The sequence below is a fragment of the Rousettus aegyptiacus genome, unplaced genomic scaffold, assembly GCF_014176215.1.
Source record: "Rousettus aegyptiacus isolate mRouAeg1 unplaced genomic scaffold, mRouAeg1.p scaffold_m13_p_11, whole genome shotgun sequence".
NCBI classification, from domain to species: domain Eukaryota; kingdom Metazoa; phylum Chordata; class Mammalia; order Chiroptera; family Pteropodidae; genus Rousettus; species Rousettus aegyptiacus.
This window is the reverse complement of record NW_023416286.1, coordinates 12,123,555-12,143,447: the sequence shown is the minus strand read 5'-3', so window position 1 is coordinate 12,143,447 and position 19,893 is coordinate 12,123,555. Positions and strand designations below refer to the sequence as shown.

General features: G+C 35.4%; 1 pseudogene; it reads right to left on the bottom strand.

Moving 5' to 3' along the window:
* Positions 1-645: 645 nt before the first annotated feature.
* On the bottom strand, positions 646-12,681 carry LOC107503939 (annotated as a pseudogene).
* Positions 12,682-19,893: the final 7,212 nt, after the last annotated feature.

The window sequence follows — 19,893 nt, the reverse complement described above, 5'->3', positions numbered from 1 at the left end:
GGGTAAAATACTTTGAAAATATCTGTTAAATCCATCTGGGCTAGTGTCTCTTAAGTCATTTGTAATCTAGAATAGTTACCTACTCCACACCATCTTTTTTACGACACCAAAGAAACTTTTTTGAAAAAATGAGGCCAGTTATCTTCTATAACATTCTACATTATGGAGCTGTCTGATCATTTCTTTTGTGGTGTCATTTAACTCATTGCTCTAACCCCAGTATTTCTGATAAATGAGAAAGCAGGTCTTAAAGGTTTATTAAATTGCAATTACACTTTATTGGTGAGAATGCTTCAGAAGTAACACAATGTATTTCATACTGCATCACATGTCAAAAAGTAAGACCAGCTGTCTGACCAGAATGATGCAGTTTCACCCCTGATTCTAAGGATCTCATTTTTGAAAAATACATTATTCTTTCCATACCATCAAAAAACATGTATTTGGTGATGATACTTTGATATCATGAGAATTCTAGAAAAGATTTAGATAAAACTTTTTCAAATAGTTTTGGCATCAAAATGTCTTTCATATTATTTTATATTAACTTTTCTACTTTATAACATTGCATTTTGAAACATGTTTTACACAAACTGTAAAATTTATACAAAAGATTCACTTTTATAATGATAGCAGACTTACTCCTTAATAACCAGTATGTTAGCTACACATGTACCAAGAGTTTAACATATTTCATAAAACATCAGCATCGTCTGGACATATGGGAGGTGGTGGAAGAATTACTGGTGGTCCAGAAGGAAATGAAGGCAGCCAGCATGATAGGAAGTGTGGTGGTGGTGGACCATTGAATTTTAGACCTGGCTTTCTTGATCCAAATCTTGATCCTGGCATTTGGTGTGGTGGAGGAAAAAACATGTTCCATGGAAGAGCTTTTGACTCGATGATACTTAGTTTATTTCCAGAAGACCTGAAGGAACTCTCACTTTCATCTGTTAAAATTCGATTTTCATTTTTATTCTCCTGAGCATTCTGTTCTGTTATTTGCTACTACAGACATTGGAGAAAGTAAGTCAGACAGATTTGTTTCTATTTCCATATCCACTGTAAACCAGAGCACGGTTTTCTCTCTTAAAATCAACTAAAGTAATGACAACAGGGTAAATGTAGCCGTCTTCTAACCAAATGGCAAAACATTTGTCACCAACTTTCCACTTCTTTCTTTCTTTCTTTCTTTCTTTCTTTCTTTCTTTCTTTCTTTCTTTCTTTCTTTCTTTCTTTCTTTCTTTCTCTGTCTGTCTTTCTTTCTTTCTTTCTTTCTGTCTTTCTTTCTTTCTTTATCTTTTTTTTTTTTTTTTTTTTTTTTTTGCTTTTATTTTTAGCAAGCTTTCTTTTAGGTGTGCTTTTTGGTTTACCTGAAGCTTCAGAAATGTCACCAACTTTAGGGCATGTATAAATAAAGCTACAGCTTCATGGAAAGCTTTTATCAATGCTGTATCATCTCATATGTCAGAATCATAACTCTGGCCTGTGCAGTGCCGGAACTGCATGGAGCAGTCCTCTGCTCAGGAAACTACCTCCTACCACATTGCCTTAGTGAGGTTACTACGAGGGGCAGTGTATGGACTGCACGCTAATGTGAATATATTTTTAAAACATAATTTTGAGTAAGAAAATAGGTAGAATTATATCCCAATGTAGTTTAATAAAAATAAAAATACATACACACATGACACTACGTATTATGTAAAAAGCTTGGGTAGTGAACATACCATGCAGTATACATAAGCCGTATTATTGAACTGTACACTTGAAACCTATATAATTTTACTAACCAATGTCACCCCAATAATTTTAATTTTTAAAAAAGAACATATATAAAGTACAGGATAGGATTAAAGAATTGAGATGAGTAAAATAATAGAAAGAGAAGGGAAAAAGAATAAATGATAAGTACAAAGCATAACATATAGTCAGGAAAAAGGAAAATAGATTTTTAAAAAGTGTAAAAGTATAATACAAAATAAAAGTGTGAATGCCTTGCATTAATCAATAATAACAATGAGTTGAGATCCTGAGGAGAATTATTTCTTTAAAAGGGAAAGAGTAAGAGAGATGCTCGGACTGCCATAAGAAAACATGGAGTTCCTTGTTTTAAGGATATATGAGGTTTACAACTATTAACTGGTAAGCAATCAGGACCTGATAAATCTCTAGGGACCAATTGCTGTCTCTATCTCTTGGGTTATCTCTTCTCTGGCTTTCAGTTAACTGAGTTCTTTCCTACTAGATTACTGGCTTATCCATTTCCTCATTGTTTTCTTTTTACTACTTCATAGTTTCAGCTTTTTCATCATCACTTTAGTTTTGAAATGATGGAAAATTGCATAAACTCTACATCTCTTTTCTCCATGTATTCCTAACTCTACTTCCTAGCTTCTCCATATGCATCCTTCCCACTACTGTCTCATGCCTTCACATTTCCTATTTCAAACACAGCCATACCTAGTTTAGCATTAGAAATAATATTCCTGGAAACTGAATAAGCACTGCATGGTCATTATAGCTTTGCTCCTATGAGGACTCATTTGTATCTATGCGCATACCATTTAACATTCATTATATGACATTTACAATCTCCTTGTTCTTTAGAATTATTCTAATGATTGCTTTAGTATAGAGGGATTTCAGTCACTTGGAGTCACACAGTAAGAACGGCTGCCTAGACTTGCCCTTTAAATTGGGCCCATGATCGAGACAGTTGGTTGCAAATGCATTGAATTTATAGGCTAATTTGGAAAGAGTTGATATCTTTAGTTTTATGATTCTCTGTATATATGTAGACATGTATATAGACATGTAGATGATAGATAGATGACAAATAGATGATAGATGATAGATAGATAGATAATAAATGATAGATTGATAGATGATAGATACATCCATCCATCCATCCATACATACATACACAGATGAGAGATAAGTGATAGATATAGATAGATAGAAATATTATGTAAGGGACATCAGAAACTTGGCAAAGTGAGGGACATCCCCAGATTTCTCACTTTGAAACAACAATAAGCTGAACATCTAACTCAACAAAAACACTCAAACTGCACGCCAGCACATTGGAGCATAGTATCTGCACATAAGAACTACTACACGTCAGAACGCTAGGAGTCAGGTGGTAGACTGGGAGACACAAAGAAGCTGTCTCTGGTAGTTGGAGCTCCACGCAGGAGGAGGGAGAGGAAAGAAGGTGCAGAGGGATCCCTGAACAGTCCTGTCTGGGAGAACTGTGAGCTCCACACAGCAGCAGTGTCCAGGGATCAGGGCAGAGAGCGGAGAAGTGGGGACATCAGAGAAGCGTGGTTGGCAGAGAAACAACAGTTGATCATTACTAGCAGCAGTTGCAAAACATAAGGCTGAGCTGCAACCCCAATCCCCAACCTAGAGGGTCTATCCCCCCATATCCTCCAAAACTGAACACTGAGGAGCCCCAGGGTAATCTGAGCAAACACTATCATAGTAGGAGACCTAAATACCCCATATCATATATGGGCAGATCATTCAGACAGAAAATCAATAAGGAAATAACATCCTTAAACAACACATTAGACAAAATGGACATAATTGACATTTACAGAGCCTTGCATCCCAAAACAGCTGCTTATATATTCTTCTCTAGTGCACATGGAACATTCTCAAGATTTGACCACATACTGGGACACAGAGATAGCCTCAACAAATATAAGAGTTGAAATCATACCAACTATATTCTCTGATCATAATACTTTAAAACTAGAGATCATCCGCAAAAAGGAATTAGGAAGAACCACAAAAACATGGAGGTTAAACAACATGCTACTAAGAATAACAGGGTCATAGAAGAAATAAAAACAGAAATCAGGAGATACATAGAAGCTAATGATAATGACAGTACACTACGACAAAACTATTGGAAAACAGCAAAGGGGGTCATAAGAGAAAAGTTCATATCATTACAAGCCTGTCACCAAAAATAAAAAGGAGCCCAAATAAATAACCCAGCACTTCATCTTAAAAAAAAAAAAAAAAACTAGAAGAGGAAAAAGAAATGAAGCCTAAAGTCAGCAGAAGGAAAGAATCAAAATTAGAGTAGAATTAAATGAAATTGAAAACAACAACAAAAAATAGAAAAAAATAAGTGTAACAAAGAGCTGCTTCGTTGAGAAGATTAAAAAAAATTGAGAAAGTCCTGGCTAGACTCACTAAAGAGAAAAGAGAAAGGACACAAATAAGCCAAATCATAAATGACAAAAGATACCCCAGAAATCCAAAGTATCATATAAGAGTACTATGAAAAAGTGTGAAACACCAAATTTAATAACCTAGAACAAATGGACAAGTGCTAAAAAAGATACAACCTCCTTGACTGAATCAAGAAGAACTAGAATATCTAAAGAGACTGATCAGCAGTATGGAAATTGATACAATCATCAAAAATCTACCAAAAAGTCACATTCCATGACCAGATGGCTTCACCAGTGAGTTCTACCAAACATTCAAAGATTATTTAATACCTACTCTTCTCAAACTCTACGAAAATATCAAATGGTAGGCAATACTTCCCAACTCATTTCATGAGACCAGTATTACCCAGATACCAAACCTTTTAAAGATAATGCAAAAACAAAACAAAAACAAAACAAAAAAACTACAGACCAATATCTCTCATGAACACAGATGCAAAAATCCTAAATAAGATACTAGCAAACCGAATACAGAAACACACTAAAAGGGTTATATACTACGATCAAGTGGGCTTCATCCCAACGGCACAGGGATTGTTCAATATATGCAAACTGATTCATGTGATACACCACATAAACAAATTAAAAACATAATAATCTTATGATCATATCCATAGATGCAGAAAAAGCCTTGACAAGATACATCGTCCATACATGATCAAAACACTTAACAAAATCAGTATAGAAGGAAAATACTTTAACATAATAAAGGCCACATATGACAAACCCTCAATTAATATTACACTGAATGGTGAAAAACTAAAAACCTTCCCTCTAAAATCAGGATCAAGACAAGACTGTCCACTATCACCACTATGATTCAATATATATATTGGAGGTCCTAGCAACTGCAATCAGGCAAGAGAAAGATATAAAGGGCATCCAAATAAGAAACAAAAAAAAGTCAAACTGTCACAATTTGTGGATGAAATGATTATCTATATAGAAAATACTAAAGACTCCATAAGAACACTACTAGAAACAATAAGAAAATACAGTAAAGTTTCTAGATACAAAATCGATGTTCAAAAATCCATAGCATTCCTATACTCTAATAATAAAGTGTCAGAAAAAGAAGTGGAAAAAATAATTATTTTGCAATTACGGCAAAAAGAATAAAATACCTAGGAATAAATCTAACAAAATGTGTGAAGGGCCTATATAATGAAAACTATAAGACCCTATCAAAAGAAATTGAATAAGATACACAGAAATGGAAAGATATTCCATGTTCTTGGGTTGGAAGAAGCAACATAGTTAAAATGACCATATTACCTAAAGCATTATACAGATGTAATACAATCCCCACAAAATCCCATCAGCATTTTTTAAAGAAATAGAACAAAAAATCATCAGATTTGTAGGGAAGAACAAAAGACCCTGAATTGCCAAAGCCACTCTGAGAATAAAGAAAGAGGCTGGAGGTATCACTCTGCCCAACTTCAAATTATACTGCAAAGTGACAGTAATCAAAATGGCATGGTATTGGCAGAAAAATAGACACACTGACCAGTGGAACAAAATCAAGAGTCCAGAAATAAACCCGTATTTATATGGGCAAATAATTTTTGACAAAATGCCAAAAACATACAATGGAGAAAGGAAAGCCTCTTCAATAAATGGTGCTGAAAAAACTGGAAAGCCACCTGCAAAAGAATGAAACTAGATTGTTGTTTATCACCACAAACCAAAATTAACTCAAAATGGATTAAGGACCTGAAACAATAAAATGCATAGAAGAAAACATGGAACTAAACTCAAGGACCTTGGACTTAAAGAGAATTTTATGAATTTGACCTTAAAGACAAGGGAAGTAAAAGCAAAAATAAATTAATGGGACTACATCAAACTAAAAAGCTTCTGCTCAGCAAAAGCAACCATCAACAAGGTAAATAAACGACCATCCTAATGGGAAAATATATTTGCAAGCAACACCTCCGATAAGAGCCTAATATTCAAAATATACAAAGAACTCATACAACTCAATAACAACAGAAAAAACAAATGATCCCATCAAAAAATTGGCAGAGGATCTGAAGAGACACTTCTACCTAGAGGACATACAAATGTCCAACGAATATTTGAAAAGTTGCTCAACATTGCTAGCTATTAGAGAAATGAAAATCAGTACCACAATGAGATACCATCTCACACCTGATAGAATGGCTATCATCAATAGGACAAGTAATCAGTGTTGGAGAGGTTGTGGTAAAAAAGTAACCCTTATATACTGCTGGTTAGAATGTAAATTGCATTATACAGAGTTAATGCAATCCCAAACAAAATCCCATTGGCATTTTTTAAAGAAATAGAACCAAAGGTCATCAGATTTGTATGGAAGTACAAAAGACCCCAAATTGCTAAAACCATTCTGAGAAAAAAGAAGGAGTCTGGAGGTATCACCCTGTCTGATTTCAAATTATACTACAAAGCAACAATAATCAAAATGGTATTTGCTTAAAAACAGTCACATGGACCAGTGGAATAGAATTGAGAGTCCAGAAGTTAATTCACGTTTATCTGGGCAAATAATTTTCAACAAAAAAAAAAAGCCAAAAACATACAGTGGTGCTGCAAAAGCTAGAAAGCTATCTGCAAAAGAATGAAACTAGACTGTTGTCTATCACCACAAACCAAAATTAACTCAAAATGGATTAAGAACTAGAATATAAGACCTGAAACAATAAAATGTATGGAAGAAAACATAGGAACTTAAAGAGGATTTTATGAATCTGACCTCAATGGCAAGAGAAGTAAAAGCAAAAATAAATGAATGAGACTACCTCAAACTAAAAACTTCTGCACAGCAAATGAAACCATCAACAAGGCAAAGAGACAACCATCTGAATGGGAAAATACATTTTCAAGCAACACCTCTGATAAAGGCCTAATATCAAAAATATACAAAGAACTCGTACGACTCAATAACAACAAAAAACCAAACAATCCAATCAAAAATGTGCAGAGGACATGAGCAGACACTTCTCTCAGGAAGACATACAAATGGCCAACAAATATATGAAAAGATGCTCATAATCACTAACTATTAGGGAAATACAAGTCAAAAGCACAGTGAACTACCCTCTCATACCTGTTTGAATATCTGTTATTAACAGGACAAATAATAACAAATGTTGGAGAAGATGTGGAGTCAAGGAATGCTCATACATTGCTGGTAGGACTCCAAATTTCTATAGCCACTATGGAAAACATTATGGAGTTTCCTCAAAAAACTAAGAATTGATATAACATATTATCTAGCAATCCATTTACTGGGTATTTACTCCAAAGACTTTAAAACTCATATTCAAAAAGATATTTGCACACTGTTGTTCATAGCAGCATTATTCACGGTGACCAGGACATGGAAACAACTGAAGTGCCCTACAATAGATGATTGGATAAATGGAATATTACTCAGCCATAAGAAGAGATGAAATGCTGCCATTTGCAACAGCATGGATAGACCTCAAGATAATCATGCTAAGCAAAATAAGCCAGACAGAAAAAGTTTAAAATCACATGATATTATTTATATGTGGGATATAAACCTAAAAGCAACAAATGAACAGGACAAAAAAACAGAGACTCATGGACATGGACAATAGACTAGTAGTTATCAGAAGGTGGGGGAGGAGAATGGAGGAGGTTGGTAGATGCGATAAAAGCATTCAAATATGTGATGACCCAAAGAAATCTAAATATGGGAGGGGAACACACAATGCAATATATATATGCCTTACTGTTAAATCGTACACCTGAAACTTACTGGATTTCATTAACCAATGTCACCAAAAATATAAAAAATAAATTAAAAAATGATAGATAGATGATAGATAGATGATAGATAGATGATTGATATGTATATGTCTTCATTTATTTAGATATTTTCTGAGTCATTCAATGGGGTCTGAAGATTTTTCTCTTGTTCATTCATTATTATGTTAAGCCCTCTATAATGTAAAGTTGTTTTCCTTTTGCAAATGACATAGCCTGTATTTTTGCTAGTAGAGAAAGAACATTGATTTTTATATGAATTCTTATTTCGGCAGGTTCTTTTTTATTTTGATTGTAGTCTTCATGCTGATTCTCTTTTATATTATTATTCATCTTTGAATGTGGTCAGTCATTTAGCGAAAATAGTAATAGAGAAGCTTTGATTTGAGTTTTTTACTAACCACATGCTATTTCTTTAGCCCTTATTTTTGACATTAAAAATGTTGATGTGACTCACAGGACTGTCATCAAGTCCTAACTCTTTGTGTTGTGATCCATGTTTTCCTGCTCCCCCACCCTCTCTTTCCTCATTTACCCTCTAGAAAGCAACATTGTAGACAATTAAAGCATCACTTCATTGAACTTCCAGGCAGAATGGTAGCCTAGAGAGATAACAGACATTTTTCCTCCCCCTATCAACTCTGACAACTAGAAATACTGGGTCAATTGTTTTAATTCAAACTACATGTATCATTTTCCAGCAAAAATTCTTTTACTTCATAAGTATGCTATCATCTAACAATGATTGGTCATTGATCATGATGTGCATATAGTAATTAGTGCATTGAAGAGCTAGCCACAAAGTTTGTACTTTATGTAACTCATGTTAATATGTCTTGGTAACTGAAATTTAAACTATGTTATTGGAGCACTGGTATTATTTAACTGAACTGTGGAAACAAATTCATCCATATTAGAATCATGTAAAGCAAGGACTGCAAACCCATTCTAACATGCCCAGCTCTCTGAGCCTTTGATTCCTCCTCCAAAGCAGTTCCAGCATCTCTACCATTCAAGCAAAAGATTATAACTGACTCCTGGTGTCCTTGTCCAATGTTAAATATTAAGTCATGTGAGAGTACTCATAACTTCCTTATCCAGACTTATTTTGTAACTGCACTCTCAAGATTGATTTCTAGACACACTTTCCTGGTTCCTGACAATATATTTTAGCCAGGTCCTACAACTCTCCTGGTCAATAGTCCCTTTCCTGACAAATCAGAGACAGCACTTCTCTAGTTGGGTTATGCTAAGGTTGAGCCTAGTTATTGGCCTTGATACCACAGTTAGAGTAAATTTTGGGGTAAATATACTTTCAAGCATATTATCTTACAAAATATCTGCCTCAGGTGAGGACTCTGGATGATGTTCAGGCAAGGCGTGATTGAGAATGGAGTTGACTGCTATCATCTAATAAAAAGAGTTAGTAACTTCTGCAGGTGCAGGAATTCACAGAGATATTGGAGAAATTCATTGGGTTACTTCTGCAAGTTTAAAAGTTCATAGAGATATTACATTTCAAGATTCTTGAGTCAATCCTTTCCAAAGATTAGGATCCCACTCTTTTGAGGTTCCTGATTTTAGAAAGAGACTTGCCAAGTTGATACAATTCTTTGTAATTTTACTACTCTCACAATCAGATCCTGGGCCTAATTTTCAACACATTCTGTCCTCCAGTTTTAGAAGATGAGAGCTTCCTTAAATATTGCCAAAGAGATTTTCTGGCTTTTACACAATTCCCATGGTTCATGACTGGCTAGAATGAGTGTGTGGTTTTCTTTCTTTAGCACATTCATGTCATTTAATAGCAAGTGATCAAATTCACAGTTCTTATAATTATCAATGTTAGCATCTCTCAAATTCCAGAGATATTGCACAAAATAATGCATCACCCTTTACCTCATCCCATCCTAATTCTGCACAGTGAGAGTCCTAGTGAGTGTAATGCTATAACATGCCAGAACTTATCATCAACTACTTATCACTAGCAATCAGGTCTTTGCTGCAATCTAGATATCAAGTAATTCTAGAATTTAGCTTGAAGATCTGCCTTCTAGAATAACTTATAGTATCAATTGCTTTAGTTTAGAATTCCCCACCCCTAAAGCAGACCCAGAGAAAATAATCAAATGCAAACATTTATTTTCGACTTGCAGTAAACAATGAGGGGAAGGAGGTTGTGAAATAGGGAAAAGATGACACTCAATAAATGGTACATTATTAAACTAAGTATTACAGTGGGTAACTAGAATTCAATCCCTTTGAGAATATCTTGGAAATGATGTAAAAGGCATGCTTCAGAATTATCCTGAAGAATTATCTGGACCAAAGAAGCTGCAATATTCAATTTTTCTGTCATTGTTTGAGAACAACTCCCAAGACTTGTTAATTCTTCAGCATGTTCAACTTGTCAGTCTCACAAGGAAAAAAGGTTTTCTACAGTATGGAGAACCCTCATCCAATATTGATAGTTGAAGTCAACCAGAAAACAGAGTACTGGATAGGCCTCAGGAATTAGGACAAGGCAGTACAGCATCTGCTACACCAGACATCCCTGATCCTCAGAAAAAAAAAAATTGTATATCTTGAACCTTGGTGCTGAGTGGAATTGGAAAATAGTCTCCCCATAATTTGGGATATAGAAAATTCCCTGGATTACCATATCACCAGAGAAGAAGGAGCATTAGGCTAGTATTATAGCTTGAATTGTATTCCCCCCCAAATTGTATGCTGAAGCTATAACCCCCAGTCCCTCAGAATGTGTTCACATTTGGAAGTAGGGCCTTTAAAGCAGTAATTAAGTTAAATGACGCTCTTGGGATATGCTCTAATTTGATCTGTGTTGTGCTGTGTCCTCATGAGAAGAAGAGATTTGGACACAGAGAGAGAGATGCTAGGGGTGAGTATACACAGAAGAAAGACATGAGAACACAGTGAGAAGACAGCCATCTGCAAACCAAGGGAAAAAAGCCTCAAAAACAACCAAACCTGTCAAAATGTTGATCTTTGACTTCTTATCTCTAAAACTATGAGAAAAATACTTTTGTATTGTTTAAGGGGCCTAATTTGTGGTACTTTGTTTTGGCAGCCCTAGCAAACTGGGATGCCTTTGTGATCCAGGAACATCATCCCTGTAAATGCAGAACCACAGGAAAAGAACCCATCAGGTAACTTATCCTGATCAAGCAATTCTTCCACAAGTACAGTACAGAGCTTGTCCTGGAGCTCCCTGCTCTGCCAGACTCTCAGGACCATAGAACATAAGTTTCACTATGCTTTCCTTTCACAATACAGAAGTCCATCTTCGGAAATGGAAGCCAGTAGAAATTACACCACAAATAATCTTGGTCATTTAAGTATGCCTGATTCTTTGCCGCCACCTGAACAGGACACAGATGGCCCTGATTCTGGTCCTACATTGCATCTATCAGTCAGAGGTCAGATGCTGCCAGGGGACAACTCCTGAAAAGAGGGCCTCCTTTCATGCTTGGAAAGCTATTAAAGGCCTTCCCAAGAACCCTCTCCACCAAGTGATTTCCCTACCCCAGCACACCCTCAAGAAATGTCTAGCCACAAGAAATGTCTCTACCTTGAACTGTATTTTGTCTTCCATCTTACAACCTAAAATAGAAGTGAATCACCTTTAGAGTTAACCCAGCCTCCAGATAAGATCCAGGATGACAGGAAAATATTCTTTTCTGTCTCATGGAAAGTAATTTTGCTTTTTTTTTTCTTTTGGTTTTATTGCTACTACTTAAGTGAATATGTATTGGCTCAAATGAAAACTTGATAGAATTATAATTCTTAAGTTAGTGATTATTATAATGTGAATCTTATTTCATTTTATTGTATTGTAAATAGTATAATTATAGTAGATTTGCTGTTTTATTGAGTACAGCAAAATAAGTCAAGCACACAGAATTTTTTGTCTTCTAAAATAACTTTTAATTTTTTCTCTTTTAATTTTACTGGGATTAGTTAAATGACTATATAATGGCTCTAATAAAAACTTACTAGATTTATAATTCCTAAGATAGTGTTTTACAAATGTACAATATATAAATGTAAATCATTAATAATTGCTTACATTTTTTTAGTTTAATTAGAATTCAACTCCAACTGTTTATCTTTAAGGCTTACATAATATTACCTTATTATTTTATTGTTGCTATTTAACAAGTCTTATTAATCCAGAAACACATTTAGTTTCAGTGCTATAGTCAAGTAATTATAAAACTGTTCAAATAGGAACTCCACACAAAATGGCATAGAAGGTAAAGGCTGTGCATGTCTCCTCTAGAGACCACACCAAAATTATAACAAAACTACAGAGCAACCAGCATGCAGAGTCACCTGAGGTTGTACAGAAGCCCTATAACTAGTGACAAAAATACCAAGTCACCTCAAAACAGTAGGAGGGGCAGAGACATGAAATAATTGGGTCCCACATCTACGTGTGGCAATCAAGAATCTGGAGGACTATTTTGGCTGCAGAGCCCCCTCCGCTACCTGAGGAGCAAAGAGACCTGGCCACACACTGGGCTCCCCGGCCCAAGGTTCCAGCGCTGAGAAGAGAAGTCCCCAAAACCTCTGGCTGTGAAAATAAGCGGAGGCTGCAGCTGAGTGAAATAGAGGTCTGCGGGACTGGAGACATTCCTCTTAAAGGGCCCACACTGGCCTTTCTCACTGCTAGACTCACTCACTCTGAGCTCCAGCGCTGAATCATCTGCTCAAGGGGCACCAGGGATATAGTGGGAGGTGCTGAGGTGTCGGGCTTCAGGGCAAGGACTGAATGGTAGCTTTCTGCCAGACAGAAGTGTTAGCAGTATCCATCATTTCTCTGTTGAGCCCTCACCACTCCCAGCTTGCAGACGCAGGCGCCGCTGTGTCGCTGCAGATGCCAGCAAGTTGCCATCAACCTAGATAACACAAGTCACTTTACCCATGGGATTCCCTGAGACTCTGCCTCTCCTCATTCGTGGGACCTTCCAAGTCACTTTCAGTGATTTATTCCATAAAAACAGGCTGTCTTACCTGCTGTGGACTTTCATAAAATCTCTAAAAGGCTCACAAAATCCAAAGAAGCAGCATCTGGCCTCAGTATGTCCTGTACCTCTTGCTGAGCAGCTCCAAGCCCACACTAGTGGCCCCCAACCTCTAGTTTCTAACATGGTCCATCAAAGTACCTATAAGCCCAGCATAGGTGGCACCCATATGTGGGTTGCTTGGTGACTCTTACCAACTGTTTCCAGAGGTTCACAGGCTGTGGCTGAACTTGGCCTGCAGCTGGGCCTTTCCTAGGTCTGTACCAAGGGGTCCCACAGCACACCTACTACATGAAGCCACTCTACTAAGACTGGGAGACTTAGGATCCCTACCTAATACGTAGAAACAAACACAGAGAGACAGCCAAAATGAGCAGACAAAGAAGCATGTCCCACATGAAAAAACAGAACAAAGTTCCAGAAAAAAATAAACTAAACAAAATGGAGACAAGCAATCTACTAGATGTAGAGTTCAAAGATGCTCAAGGAACTTAGGGAGACAGTAGATGAACTCAGTGAGAATTTCACAAAGAGATAGAAAACATAAAAATGGAAATGGAAAACGATAGGAAGCCAGCCAGAAATGAAGACTGTAATATCTGAGATAAAGAGTACATTAGACAGAATCAACAAAGTGGAACAAATGGAGGATCAAATCAGCAACAAAGAGGATAGAGTAGCAGAGGACACCCAATCAGAATAGCAACAACAAAAAATGACACCCCCCCCCCCCGCCAAATGAAGATAAGTTTAGAAGCCTCTGGAACAACATCAGTGTAATAACATTTGCATCGTAGGGGTACTAGAAGGGGAAGAGAGAGAGCAAGGAATTAAAAACTTATTTCAAGAAATAATGGCAGAAAACTTGCCTAACCTGGTGAAGGAAATAGACATACAACCCTAGGAAGTTTAGAGAGTCCCAAACAAGATGAATTCAAAGACACTCACACCAAGACACATCATAATTAAAACACCAAAGTTTCAATTCACAGAGAGACTCTTAAAAGTAGCAAGAGAAAAGCAGTTGTTACCTACAAGGGAGCTCCCATAAGACTGTCAATCAATTTCTCAAGAGAAACTTTACAGGCCAGAAAGGCTTGGCACAAAATAATCAAAGTGATTAAAACCCAAGAACTACAATCATGATTACTTTATACAGCAAAGTTATTTAGAATCAAAGGAGATAAAGAGCTTCCCAAATAAGAAAAAGCTAATGGAGTTCATCACCATCAAGCCAGTATTATAGAAAATGTTGGAGGGACTTCTTTAAGAAGAAAAAATATGTATCAAAAATCAAAATAAAGAATGGCAATAACTACATATCTATCAAGCACTTTAAATGAAAAAAATTAAATGTTCCAATCAAAAGATAGGATAAGGAAACAAGACCTTTACTTATTCTGTTTACAAGAGACTCACTTCAGATTAAAAGACCCGCACAGACTAAAAGTAATGGGATGGAAAATGATATTTCATAATGGACCTGGAGGGTACTGTGCTGAGTGGAGTAAGTTAGATAAAGGAAAATAAATGTCATATTATTACATGTATATGTGGAATCTAAAGAACAAAACAAACAAACAAAACAACAGAAACAAAATCATGGATACAGAGAACATTTTGAGGGTTACCAGATAGGAGGGGGTGGAAGGATCAGTGAAAAAGGGAGACGGGATTAAAAAGTACAAATTGGTATTTATAGAATAATCATGAAGATAAAAAGTTTAGCATAAAGAATGTAGCCAATAATATTGTAATAACTATGTACAGTGTGAGAGGGGCACTAGATTTATTGGAGTAATCACTTTATGAATTATATAGATGTCTAATCATTGCTGTATACCTGAAACTAATATAATATTGTAAGCCAACTATAACTGAAAAACAAAAATTTATTAAAAGACTTTAAATCGAAGCTGAGTAGAATTATAATTCTTAGGATATTGTTTTGTAACAATAAAAGATGTAAGTATTACTTATTTAACAGTGAATTTTGTGAGTCAGTTGTTCTATTTTCTTCTATTTTACATAGTGGATGTATAGTATTTTGGTTTTTGGAGGTTGTATTAGTTTCCTGTAGCTGCTGTTTTTAATTACCACAAACTAAAACAACAAATGTATTCTGGAGGTTAGAAGGCCAAAATAAAAGCATCAACAGAGTAACACTCCATTTGGAGGCTTCAGAAAATAATGTTTCTTTGCCTCTATTCCCTTCTGGTGGCAGCCTCCCCTGGCTTCCTTGACTGATGGCCACATCTCTCCATTCTCTGCCTCCGTCTTCACATTGCCTTCTCCTCTGTGTGACTTCTTCCCTGGGTGTCTATATTTCATTTGATTTAGAACCCATCCAGGTAATTCAGGATTATCTCCTCATCTCAAGACTCTTAAAACGATATCTCTTTTTCCAAAAGAGATAACATCCACAGATTCCAGGACATCAGACCCAGACATTCTCTTTGTGGGAACCACCATTCAACCTACTACAATATTTTACAAGTCCCCCATAATGTGAACTGTAGTGAGAGTTTTACATGAATAGTCTAGAAAGTGGGGACATTTGAAACTCAAAGTTGATTTCTGTATACTAAAGGTTGTATTTATTCTAGTTGTTAGACTAATATGTTTACCTTAAAAATTATAATTATTCTTTTAAAAAATAACATAGACAAATATTTGTGAAATGAAAATACAATGAAATTAGAATTTAAAGTATATTTATTTTTTAAATGTGTGCATGTGTTAAAAACTGGAAAGATACACAGTAAAATGTAATAGACAATAATATTGGAAGGAGAGTGGGAATTGGAAGATGGTGGAGGATGAAAGGGGAATTTTATATTCTTTCCTTCTACACATTTTCTTTAAAATGTGCACACTATAAAAAATAAACATACATAATAAAAACATAAAGAAAGAGAAATTCAGAATGGCAGAGAGAAACTAAGTATAAGAAGTTTAAAGTTGGTTCAGAAATCGCTCCCTAAACTACTAATACCCTAGAATGTCTTCGTTTAGGTAGCTGAGCACACTTTCCCCCTGCTAGAGGCAGAACTTCAAACCAGTAAGGCCAATACAAATAGAGAGGGCTGGAAAGAGACAATATTCTGTGAAGATGAACTTCGCCTACTTTACAACTTGTTGCAGGGCTTGTGTTAAAACTATAGGTTACATTCTAATTTTCATAAAGTATGTTATTCTAGGCCTCAAAGATAAATATTTTGAACTGGATTCCAAATTAAACTCACAAAGTGAAAAAATCCCTAATTTTCACTCTCAAGTCATACACACACAAATGGCATATATGTATATAAAACTATTATATGATCATCAATAGGTATGCAGGGAATAGTTGTAAGAAAACAAAAATTTGGTCAGGACTATAAATTATGTTCATTTAGGACTTAGAAACACTGTGAATCTGTAGTTCATTTTTCCATAGCATTTCTCTATTCTTTCAAAACATTTGAAGCACTATCTGAGCACAAATATGAGAATATCTGATGGAAAAAAAAAATATCCTATAACTATTTAAAATGCCCCTGGAGAGCAGATTGAATTTCTTCTGATGCATCAAAGTTTGAAATTGATGAATCTGGCAATGTTATTTTTTCTTTCTTCCAATAATATCCTTCGTGGTTATATATGTTTTCCCCACTTGTGCTCTGAGCAAACATTTCTTTTCACAATTACTCTTCCAAAAAGAATTCATTACAAGCTTTTACATGATAAAGGTTCAGTTTACATCTTAACTTTTATAAATCAGATTTTCGTGAATATACATAGGGAATTTTCTCAACAAACAAGTTAATTATAATGGTTAATTAAGAAATGTCATGTTTTTGAAGGAAAAACTAAAACTGAGGCTGTCTAGGTCTTATATGGACATCAAGAACCCCCAATGTTTTTTTTTGAATAATAGATGTTAATCTTTGTTTCTGTTCATTGCCAAAATTTTTTTGCAAGTAACCAGTAAACTAGGGGCCAGCTCATTTCCCCAGAGATATGATTGCATTAGCTACTCATTAAATCTTGAATTAATTTTGTTCCAAAGTTTTCTAAGGAACTCATTAGATCATCTCTGGATCTAGGGAGGTTAGTCACGGGCCCTCAAGGAATTCACCTTTGCTGAACCAAAAGGAAAAAAATCAGTAGCAGCAAGTAAGCTGAAGAAATCTTAACAAAAAGACTTCCTAACTCTTAATAAATATAAATTCATGATATATTAAATATTTCTACTAGAAAGTAAATAGCCCAAACCTATATTTACAGCATCTTATGCTAGATGATCTGTAAATCTCAAGATGTGCTATAAATCAGTGATTTACTTGAAGCAGCAGAACTCTAAGTCTAAGAGCCACAGGGTGAGTCTCCAACAAAGATCACTTTTATCTCACAGAACTGAACTAATGCTCTAAAGTTTCCCTGACAAAGTGCCATGCTGCTGGGAATAACATCTTTCAAGGAAGGCATGAAATTACAGTTCTCCTTTCACTGGTGCATTACATTCACTCTTTCCTCCCATCACATTTGAATCAAAAGAAACCAAAATAAGGAGATAAGTAGAGCCAAGTTGTTGAATATTCATTAGCTCCATCCCTGCCAACCCTCTCAATGGCACAATCTCCATGTGACTTATTCCAGAGAGCACGTAAACAGGTAAACAGGAAAAGTATACAAGTAATTGTTAGATCTCAACCCCACAGAAATCCACCATCCCCACCCCAAAAACCAGTACAAGAAAATTCATCGAGCTCCACACACAAAATAAGATTCAGAATCAGTTCACCCACTGCATTCCCAGATCAATTTTCTATCATACTTTTCTTCATAAAATTTCAAAATGGCCTTAGCGGGAGGGTATCAATTACTTCCTCCCTTTAACTTCCTAGAAATGAATTCTAAAAGTAATAAAATTATATATATATATATATTTCATAAAGAAACAAGACTACCCCTGTCTCCAGTTTGTACAGTTGTCAGCAGCAAGTTTAGAACTAAAAAGTGCCATAGGAAATTAGAGTAATATTAAAAGCAGATCAAAGTAAGTTTCAAAATGCTTGATGCACTCTTAAGTTATGTTACTAATTAGCAGTGAAGAGTCAGTGAAGTTCAGAAAATCCTTGTAACTTTGAGTTTTGTTTTCATCATTGTGCTATGGAGGAGAGACTTGTTTTCACTGAGTTCTGGTTCCATTAGAATGTGTTTAATTTCATTCTAGCAGTGGTAAATGACAATCAAAATCTAAACCCTGTCTCAGAGGACTCTTAACTTCCAGTTTTCACTGTAACATAAAAATCTTACAAAATAAAGTGTATTACAATGAATAAAGTGTACTCTCACTGGCCTGAATTGCCTTAAGAAGCCATGACAGCTGTGTGAACTCCTTAATAAATTTGCCCGTTTGGTGAAAACAGAGATTAAAAGTTACAATAAAAAACATGGGAGGGGTGGTATGACCAGAAGAATTTTGCTCTCTGTGTGAAACACTAAGGCCCTGATGTCCAGTAAACCATCCTTTCTCACCTATTTACACAGTTTTTTATAAAAACTGCTGAAACTGTCTATATTCATCTTGAGAACAGAAGCCACAAAAAAAATGCATCTTTTCAAGAATGAGCCTTTTCAAGATTTTTAGAGTTTAATAACTCAGGGCAAATTGCCCTTAAAGAGAAAAATTATCTTTGTATTTATGCTGTGGAATAACATATTGAAGATACTTACAAAATGAGTAAAATGCTAAGACCTTGGAAGTTTTTTTTTATAGAAAAAAAATGAAATCTGTTTTTATAACCTAATTGTTGCCCTTTCTCATATATTTTCAAATATTTTGCTTACAATTACTTTTCCCCAGAGAATTACTTATCTGAGCAAACCATCTGAATTCCATTAGTGTGGCCATCTCCAACAAAGATTAGAACAACTAGCTGATGTCCTGATATCAGATAGTCACTATGAAGGAAAGAGAATAAAATTCGCATTGATCCAGAGAATCATGATATGCATCCATTATATATTGTTTAAGTTAAGCACTGCAAGGAAAGATTAAAGGATAACATTTTATGTAAAATATAGGTTATTAGCTCAACATTCAATTAACTCAACATTACAGGAGAGTTAACAGAGAAATAAATGGCTGACAAAAATAAACTTCCATTCCTGGTGTTTGTAGATCTATAAATTAAAATTGGTTATCAAAAGTTTGTTTTTAATCCTGTCTAGAATATATCTGATAATCTATAAACACCTGTTACTCAGATTTAGCGCTCTTTCTGAATTAGCATCAGATTCACACCAACCAAATGCCTCAGTAAAACTTTTTTCTTAATAGTCTATATCAGAAGTTCACAAATTATGCTCTCTGCCCCAGCCTGCTTGGAAAACAGGCATTCCCATTTATTCTCTATGGCTGCTTTTGAGCAGCATTTAATAGTTGATAGAGACTGTATGGTCCACAAGCCTAAATTATTTACTATCTGCTACTTTAGCAAAAAGTTTGCCTACTGCTATTCTATACATGATCCACCTATCTCTTCTCTCCCAATTTTACTCTCATTTCTTACTGAAATACATATTTCTAACACCTTATCTATCATAAACCCTGATGATCATTCTTCATATTTGGCTTGGAAAAAACTTTTATTAGACTATAGTTCTTTCTAAGGAAATATAAATTGTTAGCTTCCATAACAGAAGCCTTACTCTTTATCCTCTGCTAATATTACATTTACCCATGTGTACTTTCCTAGCATAGCCACATAGGACCATGCAGGTTGTCAGCCGCACAAAAGGGCCCAGCAAAGGGTATGAGTTGAAGCTGAAAG